A 14,586-nucleotide genomic window follows, 5' to 3' on the forward strand; every position below is an offset into this window, starting at 1 on the left:
GGAATTACAACCATAGACACTACAGGCAGAATCACCCGATCAAATAATAAGGGAAATATCTATTTACCAGTTGTCATACATAAAGTCATACTAACTAAAGGCCCAATATGGACCTCGATCAAAATATGGAACTGCCTACACTCAGAAATCAAAAACTCCAAAGACAACGTGACAACGTCGACCATGAGCAAAGTCAATTCCGGGCAGAATGGACAAGTATAAGTTAGCATAATTTATAATTGTTCAAGGAATCATTGATTAGACAAATAGATGAAGTTACTGGTACATTATCTAAAAAAGTTGTTCAAATCACCGCATCAAAAAAAGCTTAAGAGTTCCAGCTGCTTCTCGGTGCATCACCTGAAAAAGAGGAAATAATTATTTGCACATGAAGAAGATTAAAGCGCGATAAAATGCCCTTGTAACTTGGCCAAGAAACTTAACTTCCATGAACGTCTACCATTTAAAGAAAGCCATATTTCGCGTCTTAATAAACACAATTTTGGATCTCTGTCACGTCTACAGGCTCAAAATATCCTCTATCGGCGAATTGTTAAACAGCTGCAGTGTGTAGCGCACACGATCCAGATGTGACGTCATAGGTACGGAAGCAATCGGAAGTAGCCGAATAAACGTGACCCGTACACAGTTTGATACCCTAAAACTCCCTCAACCAGCGGTGGAACTGCAGCCTGTATTTAGATTTTGTAGGCGCATTTCATCACTCTGACGTTGCTGTTGCATCATTGAAATTTGCAAAGGGGTGAAATATTTGTTTTCACTTTTAACTTTCCCCTGATTTTGGTATTCTTTAACTCCGGTGAGTGGTATTGATAGTGGAACCGCGGGTAACTGCTTATGTAGTATAAAGAAAATTTTGGTCTTAGGACAGGGAAATAAATGTTTTACAAGTGTTTTCAATGAACCGAAATAAATATTAGTTCGTAAATAAGTGACCCTGCACTGTAAAAATAGTGTTTAGCTCCTAAACACATTTCTAAGCGCCTGTTTTGTCTCACTTTTTCCACGCGTTTAGCTCCTAACATGTTTAGCTTCTTAACATGTTACACGCTTGTGTTTAGCAGTATGACGCGTTTGACGGCTTATAAATGTAGGGTGTATTTGTTTAACTTTTAGGTGCTAAGGGTTTCAACTGTTTCAGTCGCAAACGCGCGCGCGCGTGAACGCACACACACACACACACACACGAACTCATGGTCACTTTTAACTGCTACACTTATCTCTTTCTATAACAGTGTACCGTGAACTGTCAACATCGTTGACTTCCCACTATCATTTTTACAGCTGCAGTTATTCATCCTTGTGTTAGCTGACCTTGCGAGGAAGTTTTTTGGAATGTATTTCTGAAAAGCAGGTTAGGAAAATTCACTAGTTCACTAAAGGCACGAAACAACTATCATATTTACTTTAAAACACCTTTCTCCATATTTTGATAAAATGCGTTACGGTATTGATATCTATTATTTTTTCCGGAAGTAATGAACAATAGAACATCAGGATGATGGTGCGGTATTCATTATAATACCTTACTTAAGCTTTCATCACATGCTGGTTATTTCGGTACCGATAGTCCGAATATTTGCACCGCTCTAGTCGCCGACAAACCCCAAGCCCATTTTAGAATTAACCGCTAACTGTAGTTCAAACAGCATAAGGCGTGTTTTGGTTATTTATATAAAATTTTTTCAAAATATTATATAATGTTTTTCCAGAATGTTATAAACACGCTGATAAAACTCCACAAAATGACGTTACATGTATCATAAAATTTTGTAGAAACGGTCTTCGAATCTTTTTACAAATTATAACGTTACTGTACATCATTTTGATCGGAGTTAAAACACCCATTACGTTACTATAATGTTCTTCTATACCATTACTAGCATGTAACCATCTGATAACGTCGTGAAAACGTTATTTGTTATTTGGATTATTACTTAAAAGTACATATGAATCGAGCATCGGTGGAGCGTGGGTTGCCAGTAACACATATAAACCACCTCTCCTAGATTCTTATACGACTCAAATAAAGTCGACATGCCAAGGGACAAACTGAATAAATCACTCGATCAGCCATAAAAGAGCTATAGACTGCTCTTTAAATTTTTGGTCAGAAATTTAACCTACTTATGTGACCTACTTTTCTGTCCCATGTATATACAGGATAGTAAGCTAACAGAAAAATCCATTCAAATGTCATTTTTCGGGTAATATTAATCAATGCCTTCTGGCAATTTCCTTAATTATACTTTTTGAAACTATACTGGTATTTGGTTGGTTTTTGAGAAAAAAAATGACTTTGTATGCATCTTTCATAGGCCTATTTTAAATAAGCACGCGTTACTGCAAGGAAGGACACCAAGCGTTCGAGCAGACTGCTCCACGCCTTCAACAGCTCCACATGTTTACAAGGGGAAATGTTAAGCCAAATTGTTGAGCCTTGTAATAAACTTATGGGACCGGTGAAACTAATCACATAGCTAAAAGTGCGACACTTCTAAGAATGTTAAACATTTTTATTTCTTCTGAAAGAAGCTTGAAAAGCTAAACTTGTTGCTCAGCTACCCTCTACCAGGGCGACAGATTGATTTTTCACAGATATGTCTCTAGATAAATAGATAGTCAATTTGGTCTGATGTCGCCTCAGCAAAAAATGTCCCCAAGAACTGCGGCCTTGATAGAGGGTATTGTTCAGCAGCTCCACGCGTTTAGGAATTCCACACCTATAGCAGCTCCATATGTTTAGCAGTCTCACGCGCTTAGCAGGGGAAGTGCTTAGCCAATGTGCTTAGCTTGTGATAGACTTATTATAGATCCATATACCGGTGAAGCTAAGCACATAGCTAAACGTGTAACACTGCCAACGTGTCTAGCTTTTTCTTCTGTGAAACGCTTAAAAAGCTATACGTGCTTAGCTTTTACACATATTTCTAAATGTGTATAGGTGCTTAACGTATGTTGTATGTATTTAAATGCTAAGCACTGTTTTTACAGTGTGATGATAATGAAATTTCCAAAATTTGCTGGTAAATATCGACATTCATTTTGTTGTTGATGTTTATTGTCATGGTGAGATGACGTTATATCTTAACATCTTTACAGTTTCAATATTTATTCTGCTACATGTTACTTCACTATCTGCAGAACTTATGTTTTTTATTATAATGCCCTACATGTATATAATAAGACACTAACTATTTCGCGGAAGAATTGCAGCGGGGATCTTAAAATAGCTATAAATATCAGATCTACGGTATGTCATGGAGAATAAAAGCATAAGAGGCAGTTTTGTGTCAAAATAATGCAACCTTTGTCATAAATGTCATACTAAGATATAGATATGCCATTCAGTGTGTTTGTAACTCAAGTGCCACGTTGTTCGTCTCTTTCTGAACACATTGACTTGTGTTAACCACATAGTCGACCCTTTTATCACGTTTTAAAGAGAAGATGACACCTTTTTGATGGTGGAATTCACATCATGCGTTTTGTAGACGAATATTGACCTTGAGTGAAAGTATACAAGCGATTAATTAGTAAAGTACCTTGGGTGTTTATGGGGAAAAGACTGAACAAAGAAGACTGATAATAACTCTTCGTTTTGGCCCAAAAATGAATTTTACTGGAGTAAACAACAATTTTCCCATACTGACCAATGGTTAATGAATCCATTTTTACATTCAAAGTTAGTCCCTGGTTTTTTTTTTTTTTTTTTTTTTTTTTTTTTTTTTTTTTTTTTTAATATAAAAATGTGTTTTTTTTTTTGTTAAAATCTCTTAAGAGATTATAACAGAGTATAGCCATCAATGGAGGTCACGTGGTCCAAAGACAAGCTCAGATATCAGAATAATAGTTATAACTGCTGTTTTTGTCGTAAAACAGAATATATTATATTTCTATGAGTTTTTCACAATGTTTTTATTGTGACATATAGACCTCACACGAAGAGTTATTATCCCTTTACACATGAATACCGTATTACACCTAATATCGGCAAAGGCAAAATAAAATGCTGCAAAGGTAGAACATTTATTCTCACCTTATTTCGTGGCCATGTGTATAATGATTTCAAGGCTGCGTGGCGGGGATTGCACTTAAAACAATATAATAAAAGAAACAAGCAATAATACAAGCTTTGGCCAATTGCAAAATTAAAATAACACCGTGGGAATAAAAGACGACATAATTAAATCAAAGAATTATGTGAACATTAAAAAAAGGAATTTAAATTATAGTCCTAAAGAAGTTAAGTACTTCATCGGCATCAGTTGTGTCACGTTAAAAAAGAATAATTGGCTTCGTATGTATACATGCAGATGGGTTGAAACGCAATAAAATAACATTGAAGCTCGGCCAAACACAGCTATCTCAGTCGTGCCACGTACACAAAGCAGTCATTAATACATTGAAGGAAACACGTGTGGATCAGTGTCACGTACACGTTTCCTATTTATCAGCTGCAACGTGTAGCACATACGAGTCAGGTGTGACGTCACTTAAACGGAGAGAGACGAGTGTAGCCGAATGAATGTTATTGTACGCAGTTTGATATTCCTTATCACGCAGGTCCTTCAATACAGCGGTGGAGCTGCAGTATGTTATTTTAAGTTGACATCCCACATTTTAAATGTACCATATCACCTTGAACTGCAATGATGTTCAACTGCATATCTTAACTGTGTATATAAACAGCAACACGTAAGGAGCGTAGGGCTATTTCATATCTGCTGCCGTTGCTAGTGCATCATTGAAATTTGCAAGGTGAGCTGGTTTCGCTTTCTTTCTTTGATTTGCTTGAATTTTTTCTCTGAGCATGATTTTAACTGTGAACAACGAATAAGGGCACATGCCCAATGCTACTATTGGACTCTCGCTGAATGCAAACCGTGTGACAGATTACCACGCCTCCCCTTGTTTCCAACAAACTCGTATGATAACAGGGGTGGGTTAAGGCCGTGAACAACTAATAAGGGCACATGCCCAATCTTACTATCGGTCTACGAAGATAAACCTCTTCAGGGACTCTCGCTGAATGCAATCCTTGTAACAGGTAACCACGCCTCCCCTTGTTTCCAACAAACTCGTATAATAACCAGCTTTTCTGTATTCTACTCAACTCCAGGAGGAACCGAGTTTATCTGTTAAATTGATTGCATTCAACGAGTCCGGCGGAGTTGGACAGAACTACGTAGTTCCAACGTGAAGAAGGAAAGCGGTGTTTACTTTTCAAAATATACTTGTATTCTTTGAAATGGTAGTTCTCATAAATTTCCCAGTTTACACTTGTTCTTAACTTTTCCTCTTTTACGTTGTTTTTTCACTTGAGTTTGGGCTGTGAAAAGAATCATATAATCTCTACGTTATTCAAGAAATAAAAATGCTTTTTTAATTTTTTACCTTATTTTTTGTCTGGATTATTTATCTTAGACACACGAATTTAGTGTCTTCATCATCTATAATTTGTATTTTAAACTATTTTGTTTCAGATATTTCCCTGGTACCATGTCGCCCAAAGTCGTAATATTAGCGTTCGCAATTCTGGTGGCTACATTCGTCCATGGTCCGAGTGAAGCGTTTCTATACGTAAGTTTCTGCTAAAGACAGCAGAGCTGTAGTTGTAGCTAGATCAGAAAGTCCATACCATATACTGCTTAAGTTGTAGCTAGATCAGGTACGCGCGTGATTTCAATCAAGTTTTCTTAATTCCTCTGGAACTCTTCACTGTTAATTAAGTGTCCTGCACTATAACTGCCGTCATCCGAATTAGAGACGTGTTGGGATCGCATGTTATTTATGCAATAATGTTCTGTCAGACGAAATTATTTCTCATACAATATGTATAAATTCATGAACGTACATTTAATGTAGCAACCACATATTTCGTGTCCAGGCGCCAATAAAGCCTTTGTGTTACTGGATTTGTCAACCTCAACCTATCGGTGACCCCCTGGTCTGTGACCGCTGCCACTACCAAGTGGGGACATGTGTGTCCTTCAACTTCCCGAAATGCTATGTTACTGGACGGAACTGTGCTAGAAGCAACTGGTACGCCATCAAGTGCTGCCCTCACCACCACTGTTAGCTAGAAAGAAACCCACTGTTAAGGAAGAAACGTTACCAACGTGCTCGAAATTTCATTAGAGGTCGCCACACAGTGGAGCCTTTTAAACTTTATCGTGTATTACATCGAATCTGGTATTGCGGACAACTGCAGAGGCAGTGAAATAAAATGATTTGAAAAAAAAAACAAATGTTTGACAGATGTTTACAATTAAACAAAACAAATTTGATTCATAAAACACTGACCCTGATGAAAATAAAATCCCCAATATTTTCTAGTATAGTTTCGCTTTGTTATTATTCTTTCTCTCTTTCTTTCTTTCTTTAATTTATTATTATTATTATTATTTTATTTTATTTTATTTTATTTTATTTTATTTTATTGAGATCGTGCTGCAGACGGTTTAAAGAAAGACGTCTCAAACAGCACACTCTCTATATCGCGTAAGAACTGCAGCAGCTTCATGCCTTTGCAGCTTCGATATGGCGATCTAATAAGAGGCAAATTGTTTGTATCTATATGAAGCATGTTTTATTATAAAATGGTATGACTTAAATAGTGATAAAATATATAAATAGATAGGATCAATTGGATTAAGTATCATTACAAGATGGTATTATAATAATCTCGTTACGGCACTTTTCCACTTGTATCTTACGTTGATAATAGAAATAAACTGGTATGATATATACACGTAGATTAATGGAAACGGAATAAAATGACCTTCTTTGACGAAGAAAACAAAACATCCGCTCGTGATTCAGTTGTGCCATGTAAAGAGATCAAGTGTGTATCTCAGTCACGTTTACAGTTCCAAAATATCCTGTAGCTGCAGTTTGTAGCGCGTGAGATGTAGGTGTGAAAGTGTTCAGAATATTTAACAGGGGATGTGGTTTTAGTGGTAGTTGCATCAGATGGAATAACTTTTAATCCCTCTGTAACTCTTGAACATAGTGGCATTAACTGTGGATGGCGGGCCGAATAAACCCGCTTTGACAACAAAGTTGATCCGCGGATCAAATCTGGTCGACCCATTTGAAAGCTTGCCGCGTGATGCCCGGGAGGTATCTTTTCAATGTCTTCTAGGGGATCATGCAGGAACCTTTCAAGGTTAGTCCGCGGATCAAACTGTTCAGAATGCACCCTAAGACAATTGGTAAGATCTCATCGTGATGCAGTAAATTACGTCAAATAAAATAAACCCCAAGTCGATAAGTATAATCGATCGTCAAGTAACTTTTATTACCTACCTCCGCCAAGGAGGTCATGTTTTCACCCCTGTCTATCTGTCTGTCTGTTTGTTTGTTTGTTTGTCATCAACATAACTCAAAAAGTTATGGACCGATTTTGATAAAATTGTCAGGGTCGGAAATGGGTTAACTTAGAAGTGATTAGTTTTTGATGGAGATCCGGATCAATAATCAATCAATAATCAATAATAATAATAAATTGCTGCCTTGGCGGAGGTCTGCGCTCTCGGAGTGCTTTTCTAGTTGCAGCTAGATTTCTTCTCTTCTTCCATGTAGACATATTCCGTTTTACTAAATAAAAGACATTTGCAGTGAATAGGAAATTTAAATATAAAAATTCATGGAATCGTACCTACATGTATCATATCTACAGGTGGCTCCTTTATGCTTCTGAAAATGTCAGCTCTTCCCGATCAGCAACCCCTTGGTCTGCGGCAGACGAGAGTACCAACAGGAAAACGAAGGACAGGAAAATAAATGTTATACAAGTGTTTTCAACGAACCGAAACAAATATTAACTCGTAAATAGCTGACCCTCATGATAGCAAAATTTCCAAAATTTTCTGGTAAATATCGACATTCGTTTTCTTGTTGATGTTTATTGTCATGGTGAGATGACGTCATATCTTTACAGTTTCAACATCCTATCTGCTACATGTTACTTCACTATCTGCAGAACTTATGTTTTTTATTATAATGCCCCATGTAATAAGACACTATCGGAAGAATTGCAGCGGGAATCTTAAAATAGCTATAAATCTCAGGTCTTTGTCATGGAAAATAAAAGCATAGGAGGAGTTTTTGTGCCAAAATAATGCACTTTTGTCATTAATGCCATGCTAAGATATTCAGTGTGTTCGTAACTCAAGTGCCACGTAGTTAGTCTCTCTTTGACTTCTATTATAATGGACCTTTTTTAACGTTGGAAAAGGGAAATAGCAGCCTTTTGATGGTGGAATACACACCATGCGTTTCGTAGACGAACATTAACCTTGAGTGAAAATATATTCAACAGATTTAATAGTGGGGTACCATGGGTGTTTATGTGGAAAATACTGAACAAATCTCATCTCATGGTCAAGAACACACGAATACCGTTTTATATTCTGATGTCGGTAAAGGCAAAATTATGATTTCAATGCTGCGTGGCGGGGATTGCACTAGACAACAAAATAATAAAATATACCAAAAAGTCCTACAAGATTGGGCCAACTGCAAAATTAGAATATCACCGTGGGGAAGAAAGGATGAAATAAGTACATCAAAGCATTATGTAAAAATAAAAAAAATGCAATTTAAATTATGGTCTTAAAGAAGGAGTTTTAGTACTTCATCTGCATCAGTTGTGCCACGTTAAAAAGGAATAATTTGCTGAAGTACGTTTGCATTTGCATGCAGATAGTTAGAAGCGCAATAAAATGACCTTGGAGCTTGGCCAAACACAAACGCGCCACGTAAACAAAGCATTAATTAATACATTGAAGGAATCCCGTGTGGATCAGTGTCACGTACACGTTTCCAAAATACCCTCTAGCACCGCATGATTTATCAGCTGCAGCGTGTAGCACATACGAGTCAGGTTTGACGTCACTGAAACGTAGAAAACCGAATGTAACCTAATGAATGTTATCGTATACAGTTAGATATTCCTGATCACACAGGACCCTAAATACAGCGGTGGAACTGCAGCTTGTTATTATTTTACGTTGGAACATCCCACATTTTAGATTTACCAGATCACCTTGAACTGTAATAATATTCAACTGCATATTTTAACTGTGTATATAAACAGCAACACGTAAGGAGCGTAGTGCAATTTCATAACTGCTGCCGTTGCTGGTGCATCATTGAAATTTGCGAGGTGAGCTATTTTCATTTTTTTTTCGATTTGCTTGTATTTTTTCTCTGAGGAGTATTTTAACCGTGAACAATGCCCAAGGGCCCATGCCCAATGATACTATTGGATACTGTTAGTCCATCTCTTCAGGGACTCTCGCTGAATGCAACAGATTACTACGCCACCTCTGGTTTCCAACGTTCTCGTTTATCATCTTTTCTGTATTCAAACCAACGCCAGGAGGAAGGGTGTTAATCTGTTAAATTGATTCCACTCAACGAGGTTCCCGTGGAGTTGGAGAGATCTGCCTATAGTTTCAGTGGGAATCAGACTTTAGATTATAGAAGAAAGAAGCGCTGTTTACTTTTCGAACAATATTTTTGCAATGGCAGTGCTCATAAATTTCGCACTTTACACCTATTCTTAACATCCCTTTTACTTTTTCAATAGAGTCTGGATTGTGCAAAGAAACATGTTATCTCTACGTAATTTAAGAAATAAATGTCTTCATTTTTTTCCTTATTTTTAATATGTTTTCTGGATTATTTATTTTGTCGTGTTGGCATCATCCATAATTTGTGTTTTAAAATATTTTGTTTCAGATATTTCCCTGGCACCATGTCGCCCAAGGTCGTAATATTAGCGTTCGCAATTCTGGTGGCTACATTCCTCCATGGTCCGAGTGAAGCGATTCAACCCGTAAGTTTCTGCTAAAGACAGCAGTGTTCAGAAAATCCATTCCATAAACTGCTTAAGTTGTAGCTAGATCAGGTACACGCTTGACTACAATCAAATTTTCTTAATTCCTCTGAAACCCTTCACTGTTAATTAAGTGACCTGCACTGTAACTGCGGTCATCCGAGTTAAAGACGTGTTGGAATAGCATGGTCTGCATACAATAATACATATATTAATAATAATAATAATAATTTATTAGATAAAATTGCAATCCTAATGTTGAACTTGTACAAAGAATGTTTAAAAGAAAATTGACAATAAACTTTAAATAATAAAACAATAAATTATTCCTAAAATACTACAAATTAAAAAGGCACCCATAAATTACTATAAGTTAAAGAGGCAATAATTAATAAAGGAATTTTTAAAACGTTCCTTCTTCACTTTTGGTTGTAAGAATTTGGTGTTGTTTCGTAAAGGGCGGGTGTTTCTTTCAGGCAATAAATGAACTTTGTCAGATAAAATGATTATTGCTCGAAATAGCTCGGTTATGCCAGACATCAGTTTATGTTAGCTGCTACTGATTGGAAGATAGGAGTCGTGAGCTGACCGTGCGTGAATACTTGTTTTTGTTTTTTAACACATTTATCTAAAGTAGCTGAAAATAAACTGATAATTACTATGGCAATATAATACTAAGGGGGGTTCTGCAAAAAACGCCGGGGTATTTGGGGGTTGGATGGAAGAGTAGAATTGTTAATTGTACTTAACCGTTCTGTTTGCTCGTATTATTGCTGTGGTTTTTTAGTTGATGCTGAACCTGTGCTCATGTAAAAAATGGCCAAGACTTCTTACTGGCTGTTCTGTTTACCAGATGGCATTTCCGATGGCCAGTGGTATGTCACGTGACTATTCCCGCGGGATAAGAGGGCTTGGTTAATTAGCCCTTACAACAATTATGCGGCCAGCTCAAGCTTCCTATTCCTCCCAATAAATTTATTATACAAACCATAATAATATTTTTCTGATACCATATCTACAGATTCATGAAGCTACTTTTACTGTAGCAAATGTCCATTTCGTGTCCAGGTGACAATACAGCCGTACCCTTTGTGTTACTGGATTTGTCAACCTAACCCTGTGGGTGACCCCCTGGTCTGTGACCGCTGCCACTACCAAGTGGGGACATGTGTGTCCTTCTACTACCCGAAATGCTATGTTACTGGACGAAACTGCGCCAAAAGCAACTGGTACGCCATCAAGTGCTGCCCTCATCACCACTGTTAGCTAGAAAGAAACCCACGTGTTCGAAATTCCATTAGAGGTCGCCACACAGTGGAGCCTTTTAAACTTTATCGTGCATTACATTGAATCTGGTATTGCGGACGACTGCTGATGCAGTGAAATATAATGATTTGAAAAAAAAAACAAATGTTTGACAGATGTTTACAATGAAAAAAAACAAATCTTGATTCATAAAATACTGACCCTGATGAAAATAAAATTCCCAATATTTCCTGGCAAAGTTTCGCTTTGTTGTTGATGTTCACTGCTTGGTGATAACAAAGTGGCGACAGTATAGTTCTAATATTTACTCTGCTACGTGTTATAATTTTTATTTTGAGATCGTGCCGCAGACGGTTTATAGAAAGACGTCTTATCTAACAGCACACTCTCTACATCGCGTAAGAACTGCAGCAGGGATCTAAAATAGCTACATGTCATTGCAGCTTCGATATGACGACCTAATAATGCTTGTATCTATATAAACCCGGTTTTATTATATATTATTGGTTTTATTGGTATGACTCAGAGAGTGATAAAAGATATAAATAGATCAATAAGATTTAGTATCATTACAAGATGGTATTATGATAATAATCACGTTACAGCAGTTTTCCACTTGTATTTGTGTCACATTGACAATGGAAATAATCTGGTATGGTATACATGTTTAGATTAATTGAAACGCAATAAAATGACCTTCCTCCTTGACGAAGAAAACAAAACATCCGCTCGTGATTCAGTTGTGCCATGTAAAGAGTTCAAGTGTGTATCTCTGTCACGTTCACAGTTCCAAAATATCCTGTACCTGCAGCTCGTAGCACGCGAGATGTAGGTGTGACGTCACAGGAACGGAAGCAACCGGGAGTGGCCGAATGGATAACAACCGTACACAGTTTGATGTCCGAGGTCAGACAACATCCTCAATACAGCGGTGGAACTGCAGCTTATATTAAGTTTATGTTGACAGATCCCGTATCTCTAAAACCTACCGGGTCACCTTGTAATAGCATTGACACACGTACTCAGTGTTTGCTTTAGCTGTGTATATAAACAGACACATGCTAGGGGAGTAGATAATTTTACAACTGCTGTTGTTGCATCGTAAAAATTTGTAAGGTGAGTTGATTTCGTGTTTCTTTTCATTTCGCTGAACATTTTCTTTGAGCTTGCATTTTTTTTTTACTATGAACAATGACTAAGCATGAACAATGATTAAACGGCAAGAGAGTTGTGTTTACTTTTCAAGCTATATTCTCTGCAGTTTCATTGCTCATAAATGTCACAGTTTACTCTTGTTCTTGACTTTTCCTCTTTTTTACTTTTTCATCTGAGAGTGGGCCGTGCAATAAATCATATTATTTCTTGGTTATTCAAGAAATAAATACTTTTTGTTTATTTATTTTTTCTGATTGATTCGTCTCAACTACATAAACAGAGTGCCTTCATCACGTTACAAATAGTCTTTTGAAATTATGTTTCAGATATTTCCCTAATACCATGTCTTCCAGAGTTTTGATATTACTATCCGTAATTCTGATGGTCACATTCCACGTTGGCGCGAGTTCACTTGCGGTAAGTGTTTTGCTAAAAATACCAGCGTTCATAATTTTAAACGTACTTCCGGTTTAGTTTTGTTAATCCACCTGTAACTTTTCAGCTAAGCCTACAGAACGGTTAGTTTTGTGTTTAATTGAAATATCTCTTTATTTATAATAATTATAATGATAACAATATTATTTTAGATTTCAGTTCATTACACAGCCATGCAGTGCATATGTTCCTGGGTATCGACAAATTCCGTATAGGCTTTCTTAAATATAAGCATAACCGTCAATCAAGATTTGCTGTAGTCTTTATCTCGTCCTTACATATTTTGCCTTTTGCTAAAGACCTCCGTTGTGAAAACCAATACAGAGAGTGAAGAAAAAAAAGATTGATATAGCCTTACCTATTTTATATACAGGTAGACAACGTACAGGCGGTGCCTCTATGCTACTGGATATGTCAGCCAGGCCCTGTTGGTGACCCCCTGGTCTGTGACCGCTGCGACTACCAAGTGGGGACATGTGTGTCCTTCGGCAGCCAAAAATGCTGGGTTGGTGGTCGGAATTGCGCCAAAAGTAACTGGTACGCCATCAAGTGCTGCCGTCACCACCATTGTTAAAATACCGTCAGAGGGCGCCAAACAGTGGAGCAGTAATATTGACTATGGAACTGTATGATTACTGTTCAGTCAGTATTAGTGGCAAATTAAGATTATAGAAAAGAGAGAAAACATTTTCAGTTGACATCTTCAAAGATACATAACGACACATGATGATCATTTATTGGTTCGCCTTAAAGATAATAAAATATTCAATATCTTGTGGTATATAACGACATCTGTTTCGTTGTTGATATATATTGCCATGGTGATTTTACCTCACATAATTTAAGCGTCACCATTCACTCTGCTACATGTTATATATTAGAATATCTACAGATCGGACCACGGAGGGTTTTTAGCATGATGTCATATGTAACAAGACACAAGCTTTAACGCGGAAGAACTGCAGCCGGGACAAAAATATCTGCTCAGAACTTAGCTATGGAGAGCTAAGCATACGAGTCAAATTCTTTGTATTGAAATAACTGTTTTGACGTTTTCTCATTATCATAACATGCTACTTAGTCTGATTTTAACACGAGTGCTATGGAAAAATAAGGATAAAAATTTTACGTATCAACATGTACTGGTGTGTAATTTGGGTACTTGTATTTGAAAACGTTATCACATGGAATAGCAGTTTATCAACTTTACATAAGCAAATCGTAAATATCGGGACTCAATTTTAAAATGAGAAAAATGTTATCGGTTTTGAGGGCACAACTTATGCTATCGATTTTCGAGGCACACTTGTATTATTTATGACGTTTAAACGTTTGAATGCCACCACGAAAATAAATGATATGGAGTTGAATTCGTCTATTTACTGGAATGTATAATCCCCCACGAATTTTAGAAAAAAAAGCCTTTATCAAGCATCAAGTGCATTTTAAGCATTTTTATCTTTTTTTTTTTTTTTTGTTAGTAAAGCATATTTTAACTTGATTTACTACCACTAAAGTGTACAGCGTCTTTGCAAATAATAAGATGTGACATTTTGTACATAACCGTGACGCATTTATGTTACTGTAGTCCATTTAAAGTTGCGGACGGGGGTGGGGGGGTGGGGGGGGGGGTGTCGGGGGGGGGGGAGTGGCTATCTTCTTGGCTGACCAAGATATAACTTACGTAACCATTATGTAATAAAATAATGATATTAAACGAATAACTGTTGAAATAAGCTTTTTATTGCTATCCAGCATGTTGGTAAATCTTGGTCAGTTAAGAAGATAGCCACGTTCCTGGCTCCCCCTGTCCGCATCCTTAAGAAAGCAACCATGTACCAGGTATTGAGTACCCGGCTTAT

At 37.0% G+C, this 14,586-nt stretch overlaps 3 long non-coding RNA genes across 4 annotated transcripts; 2 read left to right on the plus strand and 1 right to left on the minus strand.

Annotated features, from left to right (window-relative positions):
* The first annotated feature begins 4,550 nt into the window (after positions 1–4,550).
* Positions 4,551–6,352, plus strand: LOC106174143 (uncharacterized). Its single transcript, XR_001239567.3, has 3 exons — positions 4,551–4,782; positions 5,508–5,604; positions 5,912–6,352. It is a non-coding gene; the product is annotated as an uncharacterized LOC106174143 (long non-coding RNA).
* On the minus strand, positions 5,331–8,386 carry LOC147760558 (uncharacterized). 2 transcript variants are annotated; one of them, XR_015330831.1, is made up of 2 exons: positions 7,689–8,386; positions 5,331–6,103 (listed from the first exon to the last, which is right to left on the minus strand). It is a non-coding gene; the product is annotated as an uncharacterized LOC147760558 (long non-coding RNA). The 2 variants fall into 2 exon arrangements; XR_015330832.1 differs by having other exon boundaries at positions 7,685–8,386.
* Positions 8,387–9,044: 658 nt separating this feature from the next.
* LOC106166811 (uncharacterized) lies at positions 9,045–14,094 on the plus strand. The gene is made up of 5 exons (XR_001238848.2): positions 9,045–9,193; positions 9,772–9,868; positions 10,937–12,250; positions 12,616–12,706; positions 13,098–14,094. It is a non-coding gene; the product is annotated as an uncharacterized LOC106166811 (long non-coding RNA).
* Positions 14,095–14,586: the final 492 nt, after the last annotated feature.

Source organism: Lingula anatina, chromosome 8, assembly GCF_051362555.1.
Source record: "Lingula anatina isolate TDL-2025a chromosome 8, LinAna3.0, whole genome shotgun sequence".
Taxonomy (NCBI): Eukaryota; Metazoa; Brachiopoda; class Lingulata; order Lingulida; family Lingulidae; genus Lingula; species Lingula anatina.